This window comes from Protopterus annectens, chromosome 1.part1 (assembly GCF_019279795.1).
Source record: "Protopterus annectens isolate FY-2018-M chromosome 1.part1, PAN1.0, whole genome shotgun sequence".
Taxonomy (NCBI): domain Eukaryota; kingdom Metazoa; phylum Chordata; order Ceratodontiformes; family Protopteridae; genus Protopterus; species Protopterus annectens.
Genome location: NC_056726.1, coordinates 417,374,833 through 417,402,049, shown reverse-complemented (window position 1 = coordinate 417,402,049; position 27,217 = coordinate 417,374,833).

The window sequence follows — 27,217 nt, the reverse complement described above, 5'->3', positions numbered from 1 at the left end:
ACATCCCAAAAGGGGCATTGTACTCATTTATGGGCCTGATGAGGGATGAGTAAAGAGGCACGATGACCTCCCCTGATCTAGATGTGAATCCCTTCATGATTAGGTGGGCTATATAAAATGTTTTTCTAACCACTTTGGCCACATGGTTGTCAAATGAGAGATTGCTATCAACTTGGGTCCCCAGGTCCCTAATTACTTCTTCCGTGCCAATGGATTACCACCTATGTGGTAATTTGTGGGCACTTTGTTTTGCCAAAGGGATGACTATATACTTTTGGCATTTAGCTTGAGGCCATGGCTCTGGCACCAGTTGTCTGTTTCTATGAGGCCCTTTTGGAGGATGCTTGTGTCGGCTGGAGAGTCGATTATGGCACCCAGTTTGCAGTCATCTACGAACTTGGTCAGCCACAGTCCTTCCGTGTTGGCCTGTACCTCCGAGAAATATATACTGAACAAGAGAGGTCCCAGGACTGAGCCTTGTGGGATGCCACTTGTAACTGGTTTGGAGTCTGACATGGCTCCAGCAATTCTAACCATGTGGGTTCTGTCCTTGAGCCAGTTTGCAACCCATCTAGTGACATATAGGTTTATATTTAAGCTGGTGAGCTTATCTATAATGCCCGAGTGGGGTATTGTATCGAAGGCTTTTGCGAGGTCCAGGTAGGCTGTGTGGACCACCTTCCCCTCTTCAATGGCCTTGGTGACTGTTTCAAAGAAAACAACCAGGTTTAAGAGGCAGGATCTGCCCTTAACAAAGCCGAACTGGGTAGGATCCAGTGTCTGTAGGTCCCCAATATCTTTATTTATGAGGTCCATGATGATCCTTTCCATAGCTTTGCAGACCAAGCTAGTCAGGCTTATGGGGCAATAGTTTCCAGGATCTGTTGAGGCACCACCTTTGTGGAGAGGGACCACTGTTGCTGTACGCCACTCTTTGGGTACATATCCTGTGGTAAGGCTGAGATTGAACAGTAGTTTTATGTTTGGGTTTAGCTCTTCTTGGATTTCATGTAGGACGCAGCCTGGGACACCGTCTGGTCCCATTGATGCTGTGTTTTTTGCTTTGGAGAGGGCGGCTCTTACCTGAGCATCTGAGATGTCAGGGGGGGCAGCACTCTGCTGGGATAGATATTTGCCCTTTTGGTGGGGAGGGGGGGAGAAGTTTGCGCTGAACCTGTCAGCTAGGATGTTGGCAGTGTCTGTGGGTTCGGTGTATTTTTTGTCATTCTGGACTAATTCTGAGCATATCTGGGAATTCCCACCCAGGTTCCTAACATAACTAAAGAAAGCCTTGTGATTATCCTTAGTGTCCTGTGCAATTTTCTCTCGAAGCTGGCCTTAGATGATTTTATGAGTGCCCGTAGTTTTTTGCTAACACTGATCAGAGATGCCTTCCATTTTTGGGATTTTTCTCTATCATGTAGTAGCTTCTTCCTTCTATTGTATAGTTTGTTTATGGCTGGGGTCCACCAGATAGGACGTCTGCCTTTGGAGGATTGGGTCTTGGTTTTATTTGGGATTGCATGATCCATGCATTCCTGAAGGTGTTCATAGAATGCGTTTATAAAGGATTCTGCGTTCTGGGCCGTATTTTCCACAGGCCCGGGGCTTTGAAGGATTCCACCTCAGTTTTGAGGAGTGTGAAATTTGCTTTAGAGAAGTTTTTCACTGTGGCTTTCTGGGCAGGGGGTGGGGTCGGGATGTGAATATCCAGTGAGATTAGTTTATGGTCTGATCTTACCAGTGAGGGATACACTTCTGGTCTGGAGCATAGAGTCCCCATGTTGGTGATGATCAGGTCCAGTATGTTTTCCCCTCTTGTGGGAGTGGTAACAAGTTGTTCCATAGCATTTGAGTTTATAAATTCTAGGAACCTTTGAGCTAGGGTGTTGGAGCTAGAGTAATGCTCCCAGTCTATGTTTGGGTAGTTGAAGTCGCCCAATATAATGGTGTTTGGAGAGACCTTCATATTTTCCAGTGTTCTCAGGAAGGCCGAGTGGGGTTCCTGGGTTTGGGAGGGTGGTCTGTAGCAGGCTATAAACTGGAAGGCAGTTTTACCCACTGTTAGCTGCACATGGATAGTCTCTGATGCTTCGTGCTGTGCCACCAACCTGGAGGTGTGGGTATCTTTGACAAATATTGATACTCTCCCTCCTTTTCTGGTTCGGTCCAAGTTTTGGGGCCGAAAAGTATGGTATGAGGTATAACCTGGTAGTGCTGGGGTGCTCTTGGGAGCCTTGAATCAGGTTTCTGTTACTGCACAGATATCGATGTTCTCCATGCTAAGGAGAGTTTTGAGTGCATGCATCTTGAGGTTTATACTTCTGGCGTTGAGTAGCATTACTCTTAGTTTCTTATCCCTTGTGATACCTATGGAGGTGGGTTTGTCTTTTGAGCCTTGCCTAAAAAGGCACTATGGGGGTAGCAAGAGCCTTTGCCAATATCCGAAAGCCCAGGGGTGACAGGTGCAAGCTGTCCCTAGCGAAGCATCGTGGCTTGTCGAGCATGTCATCTCAGGCTGACAGGCATTGGATCCCCTTTGAATGACACCAATACTTAAGCCAATTGTTGAAATTAATCATCTTGTCTTCATATTGTGGCATCATTCTAGGTGAGGGTAAGATGCTACTCAAGGTCAGGGTCATACTGGCCTGGGCTACATGCTCAGAGAGCTCCTCTATGTCTCTTTTCATATAGTCCAGGGAGGTATGTCTCAGGTCATTCACACCAGCATGGACAATGATGGAGTCATATTTGTACTTGCCTTGGAGTTACCTGAGTGCTTGTGTTATGTGGCGGATCCTAGCGCCCGATAGGCAGCTCACAGTGACCTTCTCCTTGTTCAGCCTGGTGAGTGGGACGTCAGTGTGCCTGATGATAGAGTCACCTATTACGAGTGTATCAGGTGTGTTGTTTAGTCTTAAGGGCTGTGACTGTTCGGCACACTGGCTTTGTGAGCTATGTGTTCCACGTGTTTTGTTTTTAAAATAGACCATTTTTTTACAAATACATCTTTGATTAACTTATGATCCTGAGTAAACGTAATAACTAGGGCTATGGTAAAGTCAGACTTATTATGTATTCCACAATTTTCTCAGTTTTTCTACTATAAAATACTGGACATGAGTTGCACACAGCTAAATACACAACTGCCTTAGAATTGCAGTTGTATTTGCCTTTTAAAGAATATTTTATATTTCTTAGATATATATTATCACCATTGTTTACTTTATGGCACCAATGACATGCCCCACACCTTATCATACCTAAATTCAATTGGGAAGGCATGTAGGTGACTTGTTTAAAAATATCCTTAAAACTCTTGCCTTTCCATACACAGTTTTTGGTTTCTCATTCATGTGGTTCCTTATACAGGGGTTTTCTTTTAAAATAGACCATTTTTTTACAAATACATCTTTGATTAACTTATGATCCTGAGTAAATGTAATAACTAGGGCTTTGGTAAAGTCAGACTTATTATGTGCTCCACAATTTTGCTCATACTGCACAACAGACACATCATTATAAATCGGACTGATGACGTCATGGATGATCGTGGATTGATCCAAGATAGGTTTAAAATGACCATTCAATCTTTTACTGGTTACTTCCTGAATCAATGCATCTACTCATTTATTAGGATATTCCCTATTAAGAAACATAGTACATAGAGTAAGACATTCATCCAAAAATTCATCATATTTCGTTACCATCTTGGCCGCCCTAACAAGTTGTCCTTTGACAACAGATCTTTTTTGGTGCTCTGGATTTGAACTACTATAATGTAAGAAACAATTGGAATAGGTTGCTTTCCTATGGATGATGGTTGTGTCCATCTCATTGACCCTGTTTTTTTCTAGGTGAACATCCAAATAATTCATATATTCAGCAATGATATCCCAAGTGAACCACAAAAACTCATTAGTGTCATTTATATATACAAGAAATTCATTCAATTACTCCTGTGCCCCTGTCCATATAATACTGATGTCATCCTGAAATCTATGGTAAGACTTTAAGCGTGTCTTAAACTAGGAATTGAATATAGAATTCCTTTCCTAATAGGCCATCACCATGTTTGCATAGGCTCTCCCACAAGGTGACCCCATGGTGATGCCTTTTTTCTGCAGGAAATACTTCTTCTTGAAAGTAACAAAATTATTTCTCAACACCATTTCTAGTAGTTCCATAATAAGGTTAGTTGTCTCGTGTCCAACTTTATGATGGATAAGCATCTCATTAACCCATTCTAAACCTATGGTCTGTGGAATTACTGTATAAACATCTCATATATCTATTGTTACCAAGATATCATTATGGTCAAATTGAATATGATTCATATATTGTAAAAATGACCACGAATCTTTACATATTTGTGATTCTTTTCCTAAGATGTTCTTGAGCTCATAATCTATATATTTCGCACATGCAGAAGTAATGAAATCCCTTCCATCCACTAATGGGCGCATGGGGGGGGGATCAAATATACTTTTGTGGATTTTAGGGGTTCCAAAAAAGACAGGAATTCTTGGGGTAGTCATATTCATATAGTTATATAAGTCCAAGTTAATCGTCTTTCCAAAATAATACCATTTAATTGTTCGTACATTTTTCTATAAGCCCCATTTAACTCATTAAGAGAAACTTCACCATAAGTATCTGTGTTTAAAATATTACTCAATTTCATATTATTTGTATGTTGACTCATAATAACCGCTCCGCCCCCCCTATCGGGTTTCATAATCCTTATATCTTCACTTTTTAATGTTTTTACAATATTTTGTTCTCTTTTATTCAAGTTTGATGTAAAATATGCCCTCTTATTTAATCTATTTATATACTCCAACTCAGTTTCACACATTTTTTCATATGTGATTAATCTAGGGTGCAAGGGGGGATTGTATATACTACTAATACTAAATTTACTTCTCTCATTGTCTATGTTGTTTTGATATAATAAACTGAAATTCAGTTTCCTTATAAATACTTTCAAATCAATCATGGTATTGTTAAAATCAAACGGACTTGTTGGTACAAATGATGTGCCTATAGATAATACATCAGCCACATGTTTATCTATGTGTATATTTGACACGTTACACACTTTAAAATCTCCTTTTGAATTATTTACAATCACATTAGTATTCACATTTACATTAGTATTATCACATTGCTGTTGGTTCATGCTTACTTGAGAAGATTGTGCATAATTGATGGAATGGGGGTCCAGCCTATCACCACAGTCATTGTTTAAGTTCTCCAGTGTTTGGTTTTTGGCTTGGCCCCTTGAAACCTCACTGATTGTACATATGTTGGGGGTTATTTTTATTACTTAATCGTTCCGACATCCTTAACTCAGGAAACTCCTGGTTATACAGTTGGTCATGTTCTAGCACACCATCTCTAGTGTTATTTGCATCATTGTTACTGTTACCAGCATTGTGGTAAAATCTATTTCTCCTTTGCCCCGTGGTGGTTTTGGGTAGGCAATACCATTAGCATACTGGTTTAAGTCCCTTTCAAGCTTCTTCATCTTACCAGTTTTTAGTTTTAACAATTGCTGATCAGTACTGTTGTATATCCTTAGGATTTCATATTTAGTGTTTTCGTAGGATGAATCATCCCTAATGTCTTTGTCCAAAACAGTCAGTTCATTAATCAGGACATCTATGTCAAGTTGGTTATATTTAATAATAATGTCAAGAAACTCTTTCCCACATTTCTCAAACAATTTGAGCAAATCCATATGCAAATGAGAGTTATTAAGTAGACCAGTAGGATAGCGCCAGAACCGCAAACCCTTTGAAATAATGTTACACTCTCTCAAATACGCATTCTCTAATTGAAGCTTTCTGCATTTGGCTAACTTGCTATCAAATGCATTGAGCTTATTATCAATTAAATCAGTACCTTGAGGTTGTCCAGTTGAGAAAGCGAATGCTGACTGCAGCCATTCTCTTAGTGCTGGTAATTCCCTTCTTGTTCCACCATTATTGGCGTTCCTGTGTTCTCTATTCAGTGCACATGCTCCTGTATGTGCACTCGCTTCCTGCTGCTCTGTATATGAACGGCTTACAGCTCCAGATTCATTACTGTGAAAACCAGAGCTGTTATTGCCAAAACAAAGTGGCGTTAAATTAAAATCCATAGATAAAGTCTCTCTGGGCGCATTGAGTGTACAATTAGATGTGGCTTGCTCAGGAGACTTAATCCATTCATATAGTCCATCCACATGCTGTGTTAGCTGCACAATTAAACCAGTTAGCTTTCCAATAGACCCTTCGGTCCCATTTTCTTCCTCATTGAGATGTATAGGAGAACCAGGTACATTGCCTGAAGCCATACCAGCGAACTAACGAAAAACAAGCACAAACTAAATAAAGTAAGAAGGGCAAATGTAGCTCAGTCTCCACAGCTAAAGACCATGAATCCACCAGTTCCAAAAGACACTTTATTAACAAAAATAAATCACTGTGTTAGTGCTTTCATTAAAAACCATGTTAAACTTCATCAGACATTTTAAAAATTGTTGCAGCACATCCTTTTGTACTGCCACTTCATTTTTCACTGGACCCTCAGTATGATTGACATGCATATGTAATAACCTAATAAATATTAAGTAGCTGTATTAAGTATTATTAAAAATATATATTAAAAATAGTAAAATATGTTGGATTTATTCATATATCCCTAAAAGTGTTATACATATATCAAAGTATACAGCTCAGCAAGCTCCCGCCTGGTGCCCTGCAGAGTTCTATAACAGCAGAGAGACAAAAGAGAGACTTTGGAGTGATTAAATATCATTTTTCTGCATTTTCTTGCTGCCTTAAGCTAATTTCTCCTAGAACACCGATTTTCTAGAGTTTCTGTGATTTAAAAAGCTTGTTTCAGCTACATATTGTACTTATTTTACTGCCTGCACTTTAACAAAGTAATTTTTGTGTTTAAATTACCTGTTAACTGTTGTAGGCTACACACTCAAGTGTAATGGCCATTTCTGTGCATTTAAAGTGTTTTTTTGATTGTATCTGCTTTATTTTCTGAAGAAAACAAAAAAACAAAAACTAAAATACTTGTTTTCCCATCTTTCTAAGCTAGTATAGTCCAGTTTTCAGGTTAGTGCTGAATTCAGGGCTGTGTTACAGTTTCTGTGTTTGCCCATACCTTACTTGGATAGAAGGAAGTTTTTTTGTTCACTGTGAGAGAGGGAGCTTTGAGCAGCCTATCTGTCCCTGGAGGAGTGGTTTCAGCCCATATATTAGTAGTTTATTGGCCATTGTGGGCTAATTTCTATCTCTTTCATTTCCCTGCTATAAAACCCACATTTGCAAGGTTTTTGTGCTAGTATACAGCTCAGCAAGCTCCTGCCTGGTGCCCTGCAGAGTTTAACAGCAGCAGAGAGACAAAAGAGAGACTTTGGAGTGATTAAGTATCATTTTTCTGCATTTTCTTGCTGCCTTTAGCTAATTCCGCCTAAAACACCGATTTTCTAGAGTTTCTGTGATTTAAAAAGCTTGTTTCAGCTACATATTGTACTTATTTTACTGCCTGCACTTTAACAAAGTTGTTTCTGTGTTTAAATTACCTGTTTAACTGTTGTAGGCTACACACTTAAGTGTGATAGCCATTTCTGTGCATTTAAAGTGTTTTTTGATTGCATCTGCTTTATTTTCTGAGGAAAACAAAAAACAAAAAAAAAATACTTGTTTTCCCGCCTTTCTAAGCTAGTATAGTCCAGTTTTCAGGTTAGTGCTGAATTTAGGGCTATGTTACAAATCTCTGTATTTGCCCATACCTTACTTGGATAGAAGGAAGTTTCTCTGTTCACTGTGAGAGAGGGAGCTTTGAGCAGCCCATCTGTCCCTGGAGGAGTGGTTTCAGCCGAGATATTAGTAGTTTATTGGCCATTTTTCACTAATTTCTGTCTCTTTCATTTCCCTGCTATAAAACCTGCATTTGCGCGGCTTTGCATGCTGGGCAGTGCCGGTTAGCTTGGGTATAACTAATCTTGGCTCCACAAAGTCTACTCTTCAATTTTTCCCTTGGAACTAGACAAACTTTCAACTTAAGCACTCAAACCATTCACTTCTCGTACCGGCACTTGCTCAAAACTCATAGCAAGCACTAACAAACATTAGCACTAGACCCCCCCTATACTGTAGAGAAGGACAAGGCTCTCTATTCGACCTTACCAGCCAATCAGTAAAACAGTTCACTGTACCTATACAGGCATGTCCAAAGGGCAGTTTCAGGTGTACTCTCCAGTCCAACTGGTGAATCTGGGCATTTTGAGGCAATGTTACAATTGCCTCATGTACAAAGACAACCCTCTCCTCCTTCCACCAAACACTAATACATGCGAGAGATGCAATTATACAGCCAAACTGGAGGCTAAGCTCTCTCAACCAAGACAGGACCAGGCAGTCAAGAGGAGAAGGGATTTACTTGCATCACACCACCAGTCTCACATAGACCTATGAAACCAGCACTGGCAAAAAACACACATAAATACACGAAAACATACTTGGAGGCTCTAAATAAAAATCTGCAAAAGCAACAGAGAACTCCAGAGCAGACATCCAAACAACCTCCACCCCCCCAACACAAACCATGAAACACATACTTCACAAAACCAGTGTGCCACACAATCACAGTCCTTAAGGCAAAATAACATACCCAACACACTAGTAATAGGTGACTATATAGTCAGGCACACTGACGTCCCACTCACTAGGCTGAACAAGGAGAAGGTTACTGTTAGCTGCCTGTCGGGTGCCAGGATCCGCCACATAACACAAGCACTCAGGTCACTCCAGAACGAGTACAAATATGACTCTGTCATTGTCCATGTTGGTGTGAATGACCTGAGCCATACCTCCCTGGACTACATGAAAAGAGACATGGAGGAGCTCTCTGATCACATAGCCCAGACCGGTATGACCCTGACCCTGAGTAGTATCCTGCCCTTACAAAGAATTATACCACGGTATAGTGAAAAAATTATCAATTTCAACAATTGGCTAAGCTTCTGGTGTCATTCAAAGGGGATCCAATGTCTGTCAGCCTGGTATGACATGCTCAACAAGCCACGCTGCTTCGCTAGAGATGGCTTGCACGTCACCCTTAGGCTTTTGAATACTGGCCAAGGCTCTTGCTACCCCCATAGTGCCTTTTTTAGGCAAGGCTCAAAAGGCAAACCCATCGCTGTAAATAGCACAAGTAACAAAAACCGAGGGTAATGCTACTCAGTGCCAGAAGGTTAAACCTCAAAATGCACGCACTCGAGGCACTCCTCAGTATGGAGAAAATCGATATATGTGCAGTAACAGAAACCTGGTTTAAGGCTCCAGAGAGCACCCCAGCACTACCAGGCTACAACTCATACCATACATTTCGGCCACAAAACCTGGACCGAAATACAAAAGGTGGGGGAGTATCCATATTCATCAAGGATACCCACACCTCGTGCAAGTAACAATGGGCAAAATTGCTATTCAAATTATAGCTTGCTACAGATCACCCACCATGTCCCAGGACCCCCACTCCGCATTCCAGGAAACACTGGGAAACACAAAGGTCCTACCAAACACCCTGATATTGGGTGATTTCAATTACCCAAACATTAACTGGGAGAACTACTCAAGTACAAACTCCTTTGCCCAACATTTCCTAGAATTTATAAACTCAAAAGCCCTGGATCAACTGGTCAACACCACCACCAGAGGTAACAACACATTGGACCTGGTCATCACCAACATGGGCAACCAGTGTTTCACACTGGAGGTCAACCCCTCGCTGGTTAGATCTGACCATAAACTAATAGCTCTGGATATCCACATTGCCCCACCAACCCTGGTCAAAGAAACCACCATGAAAAACTTTTCGAAAGCAAACTTCATGTTACTTAAGACTGAGGTGGGAAGTTTCAAAGCCCTCATGCTAAAGGATAATGCTATCCAAGCTGCAAACTCCTTTACTAATGCACTCTATGGGCACCTACAAGAATGCATGGATCTTGCTATCCCATACAAAACCAAGACCCACTCCTCCAAGAAAAGGAAACCAGTCTGGTGGACCCCTGCCATAAACAAGCTATACAATAGAAGGAGGAAACTAGTACAGAAAAGAGTAAAATCTCAAGAAGGGAAGACATCCCTGATCAGTATCAGCAAGAAACTACGTTCCCTCATAAAATCATCCAAGGCTAGCTTCGAAAGAAAAATTGCCATGGACTCCAAAGATAACCATAAGGCATTCTTTAGCTATGTCAAGAATTTAAGTGGCAATTCTCAGATCTGCTTGGAGTTAATGCAGTATGGCACAAAATACACTGAACCGACCGATATAGCCAACATCCTGGCAGACAGGTTCAGTGCAAGCTTCATCCCCCTCTCACCCCCAAAAGGGCCCATAACTATACCAGAAGAATGTAGTGCCCCTGAAATCACAGACACTCAGGTTAAAACAGCCCTCTCCAAAGCCAAATACATAGCATTAATGGGACTGGACAGTGTCCCAGGCTATGTCCTACATGAGCTCAAAGATGAACTATCCCCTCACCTAAACACACTGTTTAAACTCAGCCTCTCCACAGGCTATATGCCCACAGAGTGGCACACAACAATGGTTATTCCACTCCACAAAGGTGGAGCCACAACGGACCCTGGGAACTATTGCCCTATAAGCCTGACTAGCTTGGTCTACAAAGCTATGGAGCGCATCATCATGGATCTCACTAACAGAGACATTGGAAAACTCCAAACACTGGACCCTACCCAGTTCGGCTTTGTTAAGGGCAGATCCTGCCTCCAAAACCTGATGGACTTCTTTGAGACAGTTACCAAGGCTATAGATGAGGGAAAGGTGGTCCACACAGCCTACCTAGACCTTGCAAAGGCCTTCGACACTATTCCCCACTCAGGTATTATAGACAAGCTCACCAGCCTGAGGATAAACCCCTATGTCACGAGATGGGTTGCCAACTGGCTCATGGACAGAACCCACATGGTAAGAGTTGCGGGAGCTAGGTCTGACTCTAAACCGGTTACAAGTGGCATTCTGCAGGGCTCAGTCCTAGGATCCCTCCTGTTTGGTATATACTTCTCAGAGGTACAGGCAAGCACAGGAGGACTATAGCTGACCAAGTTTGCAGATGACTCAAACTAGGGGCTATAATTGACTCTCCGGCTGACACAGATATCCTCCAAAAGGGTCTCACTGAGACAGACACCTGGTGTCAAAACCATGGCCTCAAGCTAAATGCCAAAAAGTGCATACTCATCCCCTTTGGAAAAAACAAAGTACCCACAAACTACCACATAGGTGGTAGCCCCTAAATATGGAAGACATAATAAGGGATCTGGGGACCTAAGTAGATAGTAACCTCTCCTTTGATAATCACATTGCCAAAGTGGTTAGTAACTCCTTCTATGTGGCCCACCTAATCACAAAAGGGTTTGCATCCAGATCGAAAGAGGTCATTGGGCCCCTCTATGCATCACTCATCAGACCCATCATAGAGTACAATGCCCCATTTGGGATGTACGTTGCAGGACACCTGCAACAACTGGAAAGACGATAGAAGCACCTCACCAAGAGGATCACTGGCCTCAAGCAGATGTCCTATGCAGCTTGACTGAAGAAACTCCAGCTGTACTCGGTTGCATACCGCCTACTCAGAGGTGATCTCTGCCTGACATACAAGGCCATGTCCAACCCAGAATTGAATGACATGCTCCACCTACAGAAAACCATATTCCCTCGAGCCACACGCTCCAGAGATCTAAACCTAACCACAACAATAAATAGGACATGCTGGAGGGATAGATTCCTGTCCCAGAGACTTCCCATGCTCTGGAACAAGATTCCAATCTACATTACACATAGCTCCTCGCTAACCCTCTTCAAGAGAAACCTTGACGAGTGGATGGGAAACAGAAAGTTTACCTCAGGGATCACTTCAATGGCTCTGCTGGACAGAGGCACAGGGAACTAATCTAAGGGGGCCGTGAAAGCCAAAAGATTCCAGCTAGGGTTATAAATGCCTTTGGGCAGATAGCCCACCTACCTATGAACCTATGAACCTAAATAATAAATATGACTATAAATGAAAAGTATTTAACTTTCCATTTATAGTCATATTTATTATTTGATATATTTATAACACTTTTAGGGATATATGAGTAAATCCAACATATTTTGCTATTTTTAATATATATTTTTAATAATACTTAATACAGCTACTTAATATTTATTAGGTTATTACATATACATGTCAATCATACTGAGGGTCCAATGAAAAATGAAGTGGCAGTACAAAAGGATGTGATGTAACAATTTTTAAAGTGTCTGATGAAGTTTAACATGGTTTTAAATGAAACCACTAACACACTGATTTATTTTTGTTAATAAAGTGTCTTTTGGAACTGTTGGATTCATGGTCTTTAGCTGTGAAGACTGAGCTACATTTGCCCTTCTTACTTTATTTAGTTTGTGCTTGTTTTTCAGTAGTTCGCTGGTATGGCTTCAGGCAATGTACTTGGTTCTCCTATACATCTCAATGAGGAAGAAAATGGGACCGAAGGGTCTATTGGAAAGCTAACTGGTTTAATTGTGCAGCTAACACAGCATGTGAATGGACTATATGAACGGATTAAGTCCCCTGAGCAAGCCACATCTAATTGTACACTCAATGCGCCCAGAGAGACTTTATCTATGGATTTTAATTTAACACCACTTTGTTTTGGCAATAACAGTTCTGGTTTTCACATTAATGAACCTGGAGCTGTAAGCCATTTATCAACAGAGCAGCAGGAAGCGAGTGCACAAACAGGAGCATGTGCACTGAATAGAGAACACAGGAACGCCAATAATGGTGGAACAAGAAGGGAATTACCAGCACTAAGAGAATGGCTGCAGTCAGCATTCACTTTCTCAACTGGACAACCTCAAGGTACTGATTTAATTGATAATAAGCTCAATGCATTTGATAGCAAGTTAGCCAAATGCAGAAAGCTTCAATTAAAGAATGCGTATTTGAGAGAATGTAACAGCCTTAACATTATTTCAAAGGGTTTGCGGGTCTAGCACTACCCTACTGGTCTACTTAATAACTCCTTTGCATATGGATTTGCTCAAAGTGTTTGAGAAATGTGGGAAAGAATTTATTGACATTATTATTAAATATAACCAACTTGACATAGATGTCCTGATTAATGAACTGACTGTTTTGGACAAAGACATTAGGGATGATTCATCCTACGAAAACATTAAATATGAAATCCTAAGGATATACAACAGTATTGATCAGCAATTGTTAAAACTAAAACCTGGTAAGATGGAGAAGCTTGAAAGGGACTTAAACCAGTATGCTAAAGTATGCTAATAGTATTGCCTACCCAAAACCACCAGGGGGCAAAGGAGAAATAGATTTTACCACAATGCTGGTAACAGTAACAATGATGCAAATAACACCAGAGATGGTGAGCTAGAACATGACCGACCGTATAACTAGGAGTTTCCTGAGTTAAGGAGGTCGGAACGACTAAGAAATAAAAATACCCCCAAAATATGTACAATCAATCAGCAGGATTTCAAGGGGCCTAGCCAAAAACCAAACACTGGTGACCTTAAACAATAACTGTGGTGATAGGCTGGACCCCCATTCCATCAATTATGCACAATCTTCTCAAGTATGCATGAACCAACAGCAATGTGATAATACTAATGTAAATTTGAATACTGATGTGATTGTAAACAATTCAAAAGGAAATTTTAAAGTGTATAACTTGTCAAACATACACATAGATAAGCATGTGGCTGATGTATTATCTAAAGGCACAACATTTGTACCAACAGGTCCCTTTGATTTTGCCAATACCATGATTGATTTGAAAGTATTTTTAAGGGAATTGAATTTCAGTTTATTATATCAAAACAACATAAACAATGAGAGAATTAAATTTAGTATTAGTAGTATATACAATCCCCCCTTGCACCCTAGATTAATCACATATGAAAAAAAATGTGTGAAACTGAGTTGAAGTGTATAAATAGATTAAATAAGAGGGCAAATTTTACATCAAACTTAAATGAAAGGTAACAAAATATTGTAAAAACATTAAAAAGTGAAGATGTAAGGATTATGAAACCTGACAAGGGGGGAGGATCAGTTATTATGAGTCAACATACTTATAATATGAAATTGAGTAATATTTTAAACACAGATACTTATGTTGAAGTATCTCTTAATGAGTTAAATGGGGCTTATAGAAAAATGTACGAACAATTAAATGATATTTTTTTGGAAAGATGGATTAACTTGAACTTATATAACTATTTGAATATAACTACCCCAAGAATTCCTGTCTTTTTTGGAACCCCTAAAATCCACAAAAGTATATTTGATGCCCCCATGCACCCATTAGTGGATGGAAGGGATTCCATTACTTCTGCATGTACGAAATATATGGATTATGAGCTCAAGAACACCTTAGGAAAAGAATCACAAATATGCAAAGATTCGTGGTCATTTTTACAATATATGAATGATATTCAATTTGACCATAATGATATCTTGGTAACAATAGATGTATGTGATTTTTATACAGTAATTCCACATACCATAGGTTTAGAATGATCAAATAAAATAATTCACCACTGCTACGGTGCTGGCAAGTAGTAATGAAAATGTGGAGAAAAAAACAAGCACACTGACCACCACGGTCATATGAAACGTATCACTGACATGCTGAATGAGCAAGTCCAGTCATTTAAAAACAAGTTTTAATGAACAACTAAAATTGAAAGCAAAATTCCTTGATCTTTGTGATATGGTTGTATCAAGCGTATCCCTGACGTGCTAGTTAAGCAGGTCCGGTCAAAAGAGAGCAAATGTCGGTAAGTGACAAAAATTCCAATGAGCAACAAAAATTTAAAACAAAGTCCCTTTAACTCTATGATAAGCGCTTTCGATGTATTCTTCCTCAGATTGTATGAATGTATGATGGGACTAGGTTTAGTTTAAAAAGGGAATATTCCCCGATATTAGATCATGACTTCTTCCTTTCAGGGAAACAACTCGTCCAGTTGACGAACTTAAAAAGCTACACACTTCTTTCAGGACTAATGGTATTGAGCCTAATTTAGGTTCATAGGTTCATAGGTTTATACTAGGTTATCTGCCCTAGGGCATTTATAAGCCTAGCCCGAGTGTGTGTGGCTTTCACCACCCCTTGGAATGAGAATACTATGCCCATTTAGGGTTTAGTTTATTGTGCCTCTGTCTAGCAGTGACACAGAAATGACCCCTGGGGTAAACCTACGATCTCCCATCCACTCGTCAAGATTTCTCTTGAAGAGAGTCAGTGAGGGGCTCTGCCTAACATGGACTGGGATTCTGTTCCAGAGTGTAGGGAGCCTCTGGGTTATGAATCTTTCCATCCAGCACATCCTATTTATTTCTGTGTTGAGGTTCAAATCTCTCACTCTCTTGGCTCTGGTGGATTTGGATTTTCTGAGGTGGAGCATGTCCATTAATTCTGGATTGGACATGGCCTTGTACGTCAGGCATAGATCGCCTCTGAGTAGGCAGTATGCGACTGAATAGAGCTGGAGTTTCTTCAGCCGGGCAGCATATGACATATGTTTGAGACCCTTGATCCTCTTGGTGAGGTACTTTTGGGGTCTTTCTAACTGCTGCAGGTGTCGGGTAAGGTACATCCCAAATGGGGCATTGTACTCAATTATGGGCCTGATAAGGGAAGAGTATAGGGGCACAATGACCTCTCTTGATCTAGATATGAATCCTTTCATGATAAGGTGGGTAATATAGAAGGTCTTCCAAACCACCTTGGGAATGTGAGTGTCAAATGAGAGGTTACTGTCAACTTGGGTCCCTAGGTCCCTGATTACTTCTTCTGTACTTAATGGATTACCACCTATGTGGTAATTTGTGGGTACTTTGTTTTTCCCAAAGGGTATGACTATACATTTTTTGGCGTTCAGTTTAAGGCCATGGCTCAGGCACCAGTTATCCATTTCTATGAGGCCTTTCTGAAGGATGCTTGTGTCCACTGGAGTATCAATTATGGCGCCCAGTTTGCAGTCATCTGCGAATTTTGTTAGCCACAATCCTCCTATGTTTGCTTGCACCTCGGAAAAATAAATGCCGAACAAGAGGGGTCCCAGGACCGAGCCCTGTGGGACACCGCTTGTGACTGGCTTAGAGTCTGACATGCCGCCAGCAGTTCTGACCTTGTGGGTCCTGTCCTTGAGCCAGTTTGCAACCCATCTTATGACATATGGGTTTACATTTAAGCTGGTGAGCTTGTTTATGATGCCCAAGTGGGGATTATGTCGAAGGTTTTTGCAAGATCAAGGTAGGCTGTGTGAACTGCCTTACCCTCATCAATGGCCTTAATGACTGTTTCAAAAAAGTCTACCAGGTTCAAAAGGCAGGATCTGCCCTTGACAAAGCCAAATTGGGTAGGATCCAGTGTCTGTAGGTCCCCAATGTCTTTGTTTATGAGTTCCATAATGATCCTCTCCATAGCTTTGCAGACCAATGCTCGTCAAGCTTATGAGGCGGTAATTTCCAGGGTCCGTAGAAGCACCTCCTTTGTGGAGTGGGACCACTGTTGCTGTATGCCATTCTTTGGGTACGTATCCTGTAGTAAGGCTAAGATTAAACAGCAGCCTTATGTGCGGGTTTAGTTCCTCTTGGAGTTCATGTAGCACACAACCCGGGACACCGTCTGGTCCCACTGATGCTGTGTTTTTAGCTTTGGAGAGGGCGGCTCTCACCTGGGCATCTGAGATGTCAGGGAGGCTACACTCTGCTGGGATAGATATTTCTCCTTTTGGGGGGGAGGGGGGAGAAATTTGCACTGAACCTGTCTGCCAGTATGTTGGCACTGTCTGTGGGTTCAGTGTATTTTTTGTCATTTTGGACTAACTCTGAGCATATCTGGGAGTTTCCACCCAGGTTTCTAACATAACTAAAGAAGGCCCTGTGATTGTCTTTAGTGTCTTTTGCGATTTGTCTCTCAAAGTTGGCCTTGGATGATTTTATGAGTGATCGTAGTTTTTTGCTAGTACTGATCAGAGATGCCTTCCCTTTTGGGGATTTTGCTCTGTCATGTAGTAGCTTCTTCCTCCTGTTGTAAAACTTGTTTATGGCTGGGGTCCACCAGACAGGACGCCTGCCTTTGGGGGAATGGGTCTTGGTTTTATTTAGGATTGCATGATTCATGCATTCTTGAAGGTGTCCGTAGAAAGCGTTTATAAAGGATTCAACAGTATGGGCTGTGGTTTTCACTGGCCCAGGGGCCTTGAAAGATACCACTTCAGTCTTAAGAAGTGTGAACTCAGCTTTTGAGAAATTCTTCACTGTGGTCTTTTGTGCTGGGGGTGGGGGCGGGATGTGGATTTCCAGTGGGATTAATTTATGGTCTGATCTCACCAATGAGGGGTATACTTCCGGTGTGGAGCATTGTGTCCCCATGTTTGTGATGATCAGGTCTAGTATATTATCTCCTCTTGTGGGAGTGGTGACTAGTTGTTCCATCTGATTTGAGTTTATGAATTCTATGAACTTTTGGGCTAGGGTGTTGGGGCTTGAGTAATGCTCCCAGTCTATGTTTGGGTAGTTGAAGTCTCCCAATATGATGGTATTTGGAGAGACATTCATACTCTCCAGTGTCTTCAGGAAGGCTGAGTGGGGTTCCTGAGTTTGAGAGGGTGGTCTGTAGCATGCTACAAACTGTAGGGCAGTTTTGCCTATGGTTAGTTGCACCTGGATGGTCTCCGATGCTTTGTGCGTTGCCACTAACCTGGAGGTGTGGGTATCTTTGATAAATATGGATACTCCCCCTCCTTTTGTGGTTCGGTCCAAGTTTTGAGGCCGAAAAGCATGATATGAGGTATACCTGGTAGTGCTGGGGTGCTCTCAGGAGCCTTGAACCAGGTTTCAGTCACTGCACAGACATCAGTGTTCTCCATACTGAGGAGGGCTTCGAGAGTGTGCATCTTGAGGTTTAGACTTCTGGCGTTGAGTAGCATTACCCTTAGTTTTTTTCCACTTGTGTTTTCTAGGGAGGTGGGTTTGTCTTTTGAGCTTTGCCTAAAAAAGGCACTATGTTGGTGGCAAGAGCCTTGGCCAATATCCGGAAGCCCAGGGGTGACAGGTGCAAGCCGTCCCTTGTGAAGCAGTGTGGCTTGTCAAGCATGTCATCCCAAGCAGACAGACATTGTATCCCCTTAGAATGACACCAGTAATTGAGCCAATTGTTAAAGCTGATCATTTTGTCTTTGTACTGTGGCATCATTCTTGGCGGGGGTATGATGCTACCCAGGGTCAGGGTCATACCGGCCTGGGCTACATAATCAGAGAGCTCCTCTATGTCTCTTTTCATGTAGTCCAGGGAGGTACATCTCAGGTCATTCACACCGGCATGGACAATGACTGAGTCATATCTGTACTTGCTTTGGAGTGACCTGAGTGCTTGTGTTATGTGGCGGATTCTAGCACCCGACAGGCAGCTTACTGTAACCTTTTCCTTGTTCAGTCTGGTGAGCTGGACGTCAGTGTGTCTGACTATGGAGTCACCTATTACAAGTGTATCAGGCATCTATGGATGTTCCATGGCTCAGGCAAACAAACATTTACTTTAACCTATAGTAGGTCTCCTTGTCTTTAACATAGGTTTCAGTGGAATAATATTGTTTAAACCAGGCCATTGATCTGAATGCAAGTTTATTATCCATTTAACTTCACATAACTGTATAATTTACAATGTCTCCTTGCATCATCATCGTTTTTACTTGATCAACCACTTTAAATCTAAAATAATGGTCTGAGTGTGAACCTACGTGTTCTGCTAGTGCATTATGCATGTCCTTATTATGAATGTCTCTCAAGTGTCTTAACACACAATTCTTGAAAAACTGGTTGGTCTTGCCTATATAATATGCAGGGCATGAAGCACACATAGCTAAATAAACCACATTTTTTGTTAGACAGGTAGCTTTTACATGAAAATTATATTGTTTCTGAGTTCTTGGATGTAAAAAAGTATTGTGTTCATCTATATAAGGACAGGCCAGACAATTTCCACATCTAAAGGTACCACTATAGGTGTGGTGCTTCTAATCCATTTTTTGACATAATAATCTCTTAATATTCTTTTTGTTCCTATATGAGAATGATGGAGTATTTCCAACTATAGCTTTCAATGACGGATCCTGTGTTAAAATAGGCCAGAATTGCTCAATCACTTTTTTAACTTGTGCATTGTCAGTGCTGTAAGTCAATGTCATTCTTAAGTTGTCCTTTTTTTTATATTTTGAATTTCTCCTGTAGTATTATCTGTAGATATTCTAGAAGTAGGTATAGATAGATCTCTATCTTTATACCCTCTCTGCTTTAAATTCTGTTTAAGAAAAATAATTTCTTTATTCCTTGTGGATTCATTGGTGCAACGTTTGGTTATTCTAGTGACCTCATTACACATAATGTTTCTCGTTATGTGTCTTGGTTGCATACTACTTTTTAGCAAATAGTGATTTCTCCATGTATTTTTCCTAAATAGCTTTATATCGACATCTTTGTCTTCCTTCAAGCTGATGCTCACATCTAAGAAATCAATGGATGTTGTTGAATAATTGGCTGTAAATTTCAGGAAGCTAGTTGTTTTGTTCAAATAGTTATGGAATAATTCAAAGTCATCTCTGGTTCCATCCCACAGAATAAATAGATCATCGACAAAACGGCCATAGTAAATGACATTTTTGTGCCATGGATTTACTGAGTGAAGTAGATGTTTCCGTTCCCATTCTATGAGGACTAGATTGGAATAGCTGTTAGCGCAGGGAGTGCTCATGGCTACTCCCCACCACTGCCAGTATATGGTATCTCCATACACAAAAAAATTATTTTCCAAGACTAATTCTAGTAGTGCACAAATTCTTTCCACTTCTCATGGTTGCTTCAATAAAGTTAAAATATTCTTTATGGCTTCTATTCCGACGTTGTTTGGAATGACAGTAAAAAGGCTGTTTATATCTAAGGTCGCTAAATGTAGATTCAGGTTATTCTGAATACTGTCAAAACAGACATTACGTTTCTGAATAAAATCAACTGTATCTCGAAGGACAGAACTTTGCAATTTTAATATTCCATTTAATTCCTTTTCAATAAAAAGGGAGATGGTCTCTGTGATCCATCGTTGTCCTGCGACAATAGGACGTGGGGGGGGGGGTTCCATACATCTTTGTGGATTTTCGGCAAGCCAGTTATAGAAGGAACGGTGGTATTTTCTATAAGTAAGCAGTTATATAAATCCATATCAATGCATCCATCTAACAGCATTTCATGAAGATGCATAGATATTTTTTGTATAACATTCTTTAAAGCCATTGGTGTAACTTCAATGTAGGTGTCATTATCATTGAGCATCTGTAACACTCTATTTTTGTACCAATCCACTTGCATGACTACTATCGCTCCTCCTTTATCAGCTGGCTTCAAAACTATTTCTTGATTGTGTTGAAGATCAAAAATGGCTTGTCTCTCTGATGAAGTGATGTTATGAAACTGTTTACCTCCCTTATTGGTCCTTATTTTCTCTACTTCATTAGTGCACAATCGTATAAATAAATCAACAGCAGGATGATTAGTGGGCACAAAGTTGCTAGATTTTCTTAATATATTTGAATCATTCTTTTTATTGCCATAAATGTTCTTCAAGGTAACATTTCTGCCAAAATATTTTAACTCCAGAACAAACTCACTTAAGTCGGAGCTGAGCGATGGTATAAATGAAAGACCTTTTCTTAAAACCGATAATTCAGCCGTCCTTAATACGTACCGTGAGATATTTATAACACGAGAATCTATTAATTCATTACTTTCTTCCTCTTGCGTTCTTGGCTGTGTGTTCGAAAATTCCTGAAGTGAGGTTGGTTTAGAAAAAATGGCAACCTTTGATTAACAGGGTTGTGCACCACTCCCTTCTTAGGAATTGCACCTGTATTAGCCGAATTGCTAGGTCCTGCTAACCCATCAGCCATATTAGTTGGACTAGGTGCCATAGGAGCAGTAAAGCTCTGCACAGAAGAGCATTTTGGCTGTTGTTCTAAAACTGCATTAGTGGGATTCTTATTTGAGTGTGAATCATTATTGACATGTTTATCTGATCTCAACTCTTCTCTGGGCCATTCAAAGATCCGCCCATTTTTGAAGTCAGCAACGTCTCTGAACAGTTTTTTGGTTTTCTGTTGTTTCAATTTAGAGTCATAAATGTTCAAGTTAAATTGTAATGATTCTAATCTACTGACTTGTTGTGAATTCAAAGTTACCTTTTCCAGTTCATTCTGTTTCTCTTTAATTTCTGTTCTAGCTTTTCTTCCTCAGGTTTAAAGAACTCTAAGAGGAGTTTCATGTAACAAAAGTTAGTCTCTATATTAATAGCTTGCCATTTAGCAAGCAAGTCAGGGTACTGATTTCCATAACTCGGCATGCACTTAATCCTTATACCCCTCAGTATCACTTGATGGTGCAAGCTAGCTTCTAAATGAAATCGCTGCCAAACAAGTCATTTCATCTTGTATGCTACTGTTTCTACTTCATTTATAACATTCTCAAAGTGACCGTTAGTTATTGCATCTTCTATCTCCAACATTTCAGTAGTGTCACAGGTATCAAAATTCAGTTGTAGTAACGGATTAACATTATCTTCTACCCGTTCATTACTTTTTCGTTGTAGGAAATCCACATTAAACGAATTTCTGGTAGAACTGTCGTTTCCTATGTCACTGGCCATGGGCAATGGTGTAAACAAGAAAGCAAAATCAAATAAAATAATTCACCACTGCTACGGTGCTAGCAAGTAGTAATGAGAATGTGGAGAAAAAAACAAGCACACCGCACCACCACGGTCGTATCAAGCGTATCACTGACATGCTGAATGAGGAAGCCCGGTCAGTTAAAAACAAGTTTTAATGAACAACTAAAATTGAAAGCAAAATTCCTTGATCTTTGCGATATGGTTGTATCAAGCATATCCCTGACACGCTAGTTAATCCGGTCCGGTCAAATGAGAACAAATGTCAGTAAGTGACAAAAATTCCAATGAGCAACAAACATTTTTTTTTTTTGTCACAAGAATAACCAAGCGTTGCACCAATGAATCCACAAGGAATAAAGAAATTCTTTTTCTTAAACAGAATTTAAAGCAGAGAGGGTATAAAGATAGAGATTTAGCTATACCTACTTCTAGAATATCAACAGATAATACTACAGGAGAAATTCAAAATATAAAAAAGGACAACTTAAGAATGAAATTGACTTACAGCACTGACAATGCACAAGTTAAAAAAGTGATTGAGCAATTCTGGCCTATTTTAACACAGGATCCATCATTGAAAGCTATAGTTGGAAATACTCCATCGTTCTCATATAGGAACAAAAAGAATATGAAGACATTATTATGTCAAAAAAATGGATTAGAAGCATCACAACCTATAGGACGTAGTGGTACCTTTAGATGTGGAAATTGTTTGGCCTGTCCATATATAGATGAACGAAATACTTTTTTACATCCAAGAACTCAGAAACAATATAATTTTCATGTAAAAGCTACCTGTCTAACAAAAAATGTGGTTTATTTAGCTATGTGTGCTTCATGCCCTGCATATTATATAGGCAAGACCAACCAGCTTTTCAAGAATCGTGTCTTAAGACACTTGAGAGACATTCATAATAAGGACATGCATAATGCACTAGCAGAACATGTAGGTTCCCACTCGGACCATTATTTCAGATTTAAAGTGGTTGATCAAGTAAAAACGACAATGAGGCAAGGAGACATTGCAAATGATACAGAGTTATGTGAAGTTAAATGGATAATAAACTTGCGTTCAGATCAATGGCCTGGTTTAAACAACATTATTCCACTGAAACCTATGATAAAGACAAGGAGACCTACTATAGGTTAAAGTAAATGTTTGTCTGAGCCATGGAACATCCTTAGAGAAACTAGGCTCAATACCATTGGTCCTGAAAGAGGTGTGTAGCTTTTTAAGTTCACCGATTGGACGAGTTGTTTCCCTGAAAGGAAGAAGTCATGATCTAATATCCGGGAATATTCCCTTTTTAAACTAAACCTAGTCCCATCATACATTCATACGATCTGAGGAAGAATACATCGAAAGCGCTTATCATTGCTTTAGAGGGACTTTGTTTTAAATTTTTGTTGCTCATTGGAATTTTTGCACTTACTGACATTTTCTCTCATTTGACCGGACCTGCTTATCTAGCATGTCAGGGATACGCTTGATACAACTATATCGCAAAGATCGAGGAATTTTGCTTTCAATTTTAGTTGTTCATTAAAACTTAATTAAAACTCATTCAGCGTGTCAGTGATACGTTTCATACGACCGTGGTGGTGCAGTGTGCTTGTTTTTTTCTCCACATAGGTTTAGAATGGGGGAATGAGATGCTTATTCATTATAAAGTTGGACACGAGACAACTAACCTTATTATGGAAATACTAGAAATGGTGTTGAGAAATAATTTTGTTATTTTCAACAAGAAGTATTTCCTGTAGAAAAAAGGCATCGCCATGGGGTCACCTTGTGGGGGAGCCTATGCAAACATGGTGATGGCCTATTGGGAAAGAAATGTTATATTCAGTTCCATGTTTACGACATGCTTCAAGTCCTACCATAGATTTTAGGGTGACATCAGAATTATATGGACAGGGCACAGGAGTTATTGAATGAATTTCTTGTATATATAAATGACACTAATGAGTTTTTGCGGTTCACTTGGGATATCAATGCTGAATATATGAATTATTTGGATGATCACCTAGAAAAAACAGGGTTAATGAAATGTACACAGCTGTCATCCATAGGAACGCAACCTATTCCAATTGTTTCTTACATTATAGTAGTTCACATCCAGAGTACCAAAAAAGATCTGTTGTCAAAGGACAACTTGTTAGGGTGGCTCGGATGGTAACGAAATATGATGAATTTTTGGATGAATGTCTTACTCTGCGTACTACGTTTCTTAACAGGGAATATCCTAGTAAATTTGTAGATGCATTGATTCAGGAAGTAACCAGTAAAATATTGAATGGTCATTTTAAACCTATCTTGGATCAATCCACGATCACCCATGACGTCATCAGTCCGATTTATAGTGATGTGTCTATTGTACAGTATGAGCAAAATTGTGGAACACATAATAAGTCTGACTTTACCAAAGCCCTAGTTATTACATTTACTCAGGATCATAAGTTAATCAAAGATGTATTTGTAAAAAAATGGTCTATTTTAAAAGAAAACCCCTATATAAGGAGCCACATGAATGAGAAACCAAAAATTGTATACTGGGAAGGTAAGAGTTTTAAGAATATTTTTAAACAAGCCACCTATATGCCTGCCCAATTGAATTTAGGTATGACAAGGTGTGGGGCATGTCACTGGTGCCACAAAGTAAACAATGGTGACAATTTTTAGCTAAGAAATATAAGATATTCTTTGAAAGGCAAATACAACTGCAATTCTAAGGCAGTTGTGTATTTAGCTGTGTGCAACTCATGTCCAGTATTTCATATTGGAAAAACTGAGAGACGCCTTGCCAAAAGAATATAGGAACATGAGTATGCTATAAAGAAAAGTAATCCAAATAATGTTTTAGCAAAGCACATTTGTAAAAGTAATAGTCACTATTTTTCTTATATGGCCATTGACCATGGGAATGTTAAAGAGAAACAACCATAGGGAGCGCAGTTAGAGCTAAAAGAATTAAAATGGCAAATCAGAGTACAGGCAGATAAATGGCCCAGAATCAATGAACGTAGCTCTATTGCACCAGTTTTAAAACTGAAGGCCCTGCAAAGAAAGAAAATTAATTAATTAAGGTGCAATTCCTTATGAAGTTGTCTTATTTTTCTAATGTATGTACTTCCTATGCATTGTCTATATAAGCTTATGATTTGTTACATGAATTTATAATGTATTTATATGACATATTTATAATGATATTTTAACTTTCCATTTATAGTCATATTTATTATTTGTAAAACAGTCCAGGTTTTATTGTGCACAGTAGGTAAAAAAGCGCTTACCTACTGTGCACAATAAAACCTGTTTGTTTTTTACGGAGTGAGTTTTGGTGTTTTCTGAAGCCTGTGGTTGTCTTTGCTGCCTTATTTGTCTTGGACTGTTTTACACATTTTGCTTTGGCAGCAAGACATTTATCCTGTGGGGTGTTGCGTTTTTTGTTGGTTATATTTATTATTTGATATATTTATAACACTTTTAGGGATATACGAGTAAATCCAACATATTTTACTATTTTTAATATATATTTTTTAACAATACTTAATACATCTACTTAATATTTATTAGGTTATTACATATGCATCTCAAGTCATAGTGAGCGTCCAATGAAAAATGAAGTGGCAGTACAAAAGGATGTGATGTAACAATTTTTTAAATATCTGATAAAGTTTAACATGGTTTTAAATGAAAGCGCCAACACACTGATTTATTTTTGTTAATGAAGTGTCGTTTGTAGCTGTTGGATTTGTGGTCTTTAGCTGTGGAGACTGAACTACATTTGCCCTTCTTATTTTATTTAGTTTGTGCTTGTTTTTCGTTAGTTCGCTGAAAGAGCTAGCTGAGTCGTCCCTGGAGTCCATGTCGCCAGAGGTTAAGCGCACATTCTCCGCACAGATGGCCACTCTAAAAGTGGTATCTTACACGTCCAGGCACCTCCTTTCACATGCTACTGAAGGAGCAGCAAGGGGGGGGCTGGTCTGGCATTGCCATGAGGCGTCATACTTGGCTCAGGCTGTGTCAGTTCATGGAACCCTTTAAGGCGTCATTTGCAAATGCCCCTTATGATGGTTCTTCCTTGTTTGGGAAGATCATTTGTGAGACACTGGTCCAGAGTGAAAAGGACGGGAAGACACTGTCTGCCATCAGGATCCACTTCTCTAACCCTCAAAGATCCTTCTTCAGGAATCAGCAAGGGCAATAGAAGATATGGTTCCAGAAATCTCAGTATTCCTGAGACACTCAGGACTCATCTTCCCCTAGAGGCAGAGGGGGTTTTGATAGACGCCGGCCCAGAGGCACAGGGGGTCCGAGGAATGTGGGGTCTTGAGAACCATTCTCGGACAGGCCTGCACAACAGCCCTGAGGGGTTGCCCGACTGCTCTGTTCTGGAGGCAGTCAGGGGTTGTCTTTCATTGCACTGAACTGCATGGAAGCCTGTGTCAACAGACCGTTGGGTGCTTCAGATCATATCCAGAGGCTACTCTATCCCCTTTGTGGAATCTCCTCTTCCACTGAAACACCTCCAAGATGTGCAACCTGAAAAAAAGGGAGGTAGCAGTGCTCAAAATAGACAAGCTGCTAAAGAAATGAGTCATCCAACCCGTATCCCACGACCAGTCCAGATCGGGCATCCACTCCAGGTTCTTTTTGGTGCCAAAAAAAAAGATAGGGAACCTAAGACCTATTCTAGATCTTTCCACCCTCAACATGTCAGTTGCTAAAGAGAAGTTTCGGATGGTCACATTGCAATCCATCCTGCCTTACCTGCAGGAGAAAGACTGGATGTGCTCAATAGATCTCCAGGACGCGTACTACCACATAAAGATTTACAGACACTCCAGGAGGTTCCTCCGCTTCTGGCTACGGGCCAATCATTATCAGTTTTGAGCCCTACCCTTTGGTCTCACCACAGCCCCCAGGGTGTTCACCAAGGCCATGGCAGTTGTAGCGGCTCACCTGAGGCTTCAGGGAATACAGATCTTCCCATACCTCAATGATTGGCTCCTTGTTGCTCCCACCAAGTGTCTACTTTGTCAAGCCAGATACTACTTTTTGAAGTTGTCAGGCCACCTGGGAATCACTATCAACACAGCAAATTCTTCTCTGATCCCAGTCCAGGTTCTAGAGTACATTGGAGCAAGGATAGACACTTTGAAAATTAAGGTTTTTCTAACCCAGGAGAGAATTCGGAGCTTAAGACTACATGTGTCCTTGATTATTCAGTCACATCTCCCGTCCACAGAGACGGTACTAGGAGCTCTTGGTTCCATGGCAGCCACAATTACCCTTCTTTCTTGTGCTTGTCTATATATGCGGCTCCTACAGTGGACAGTAGTGGTCCAGTGGTCATGGTAAGGTC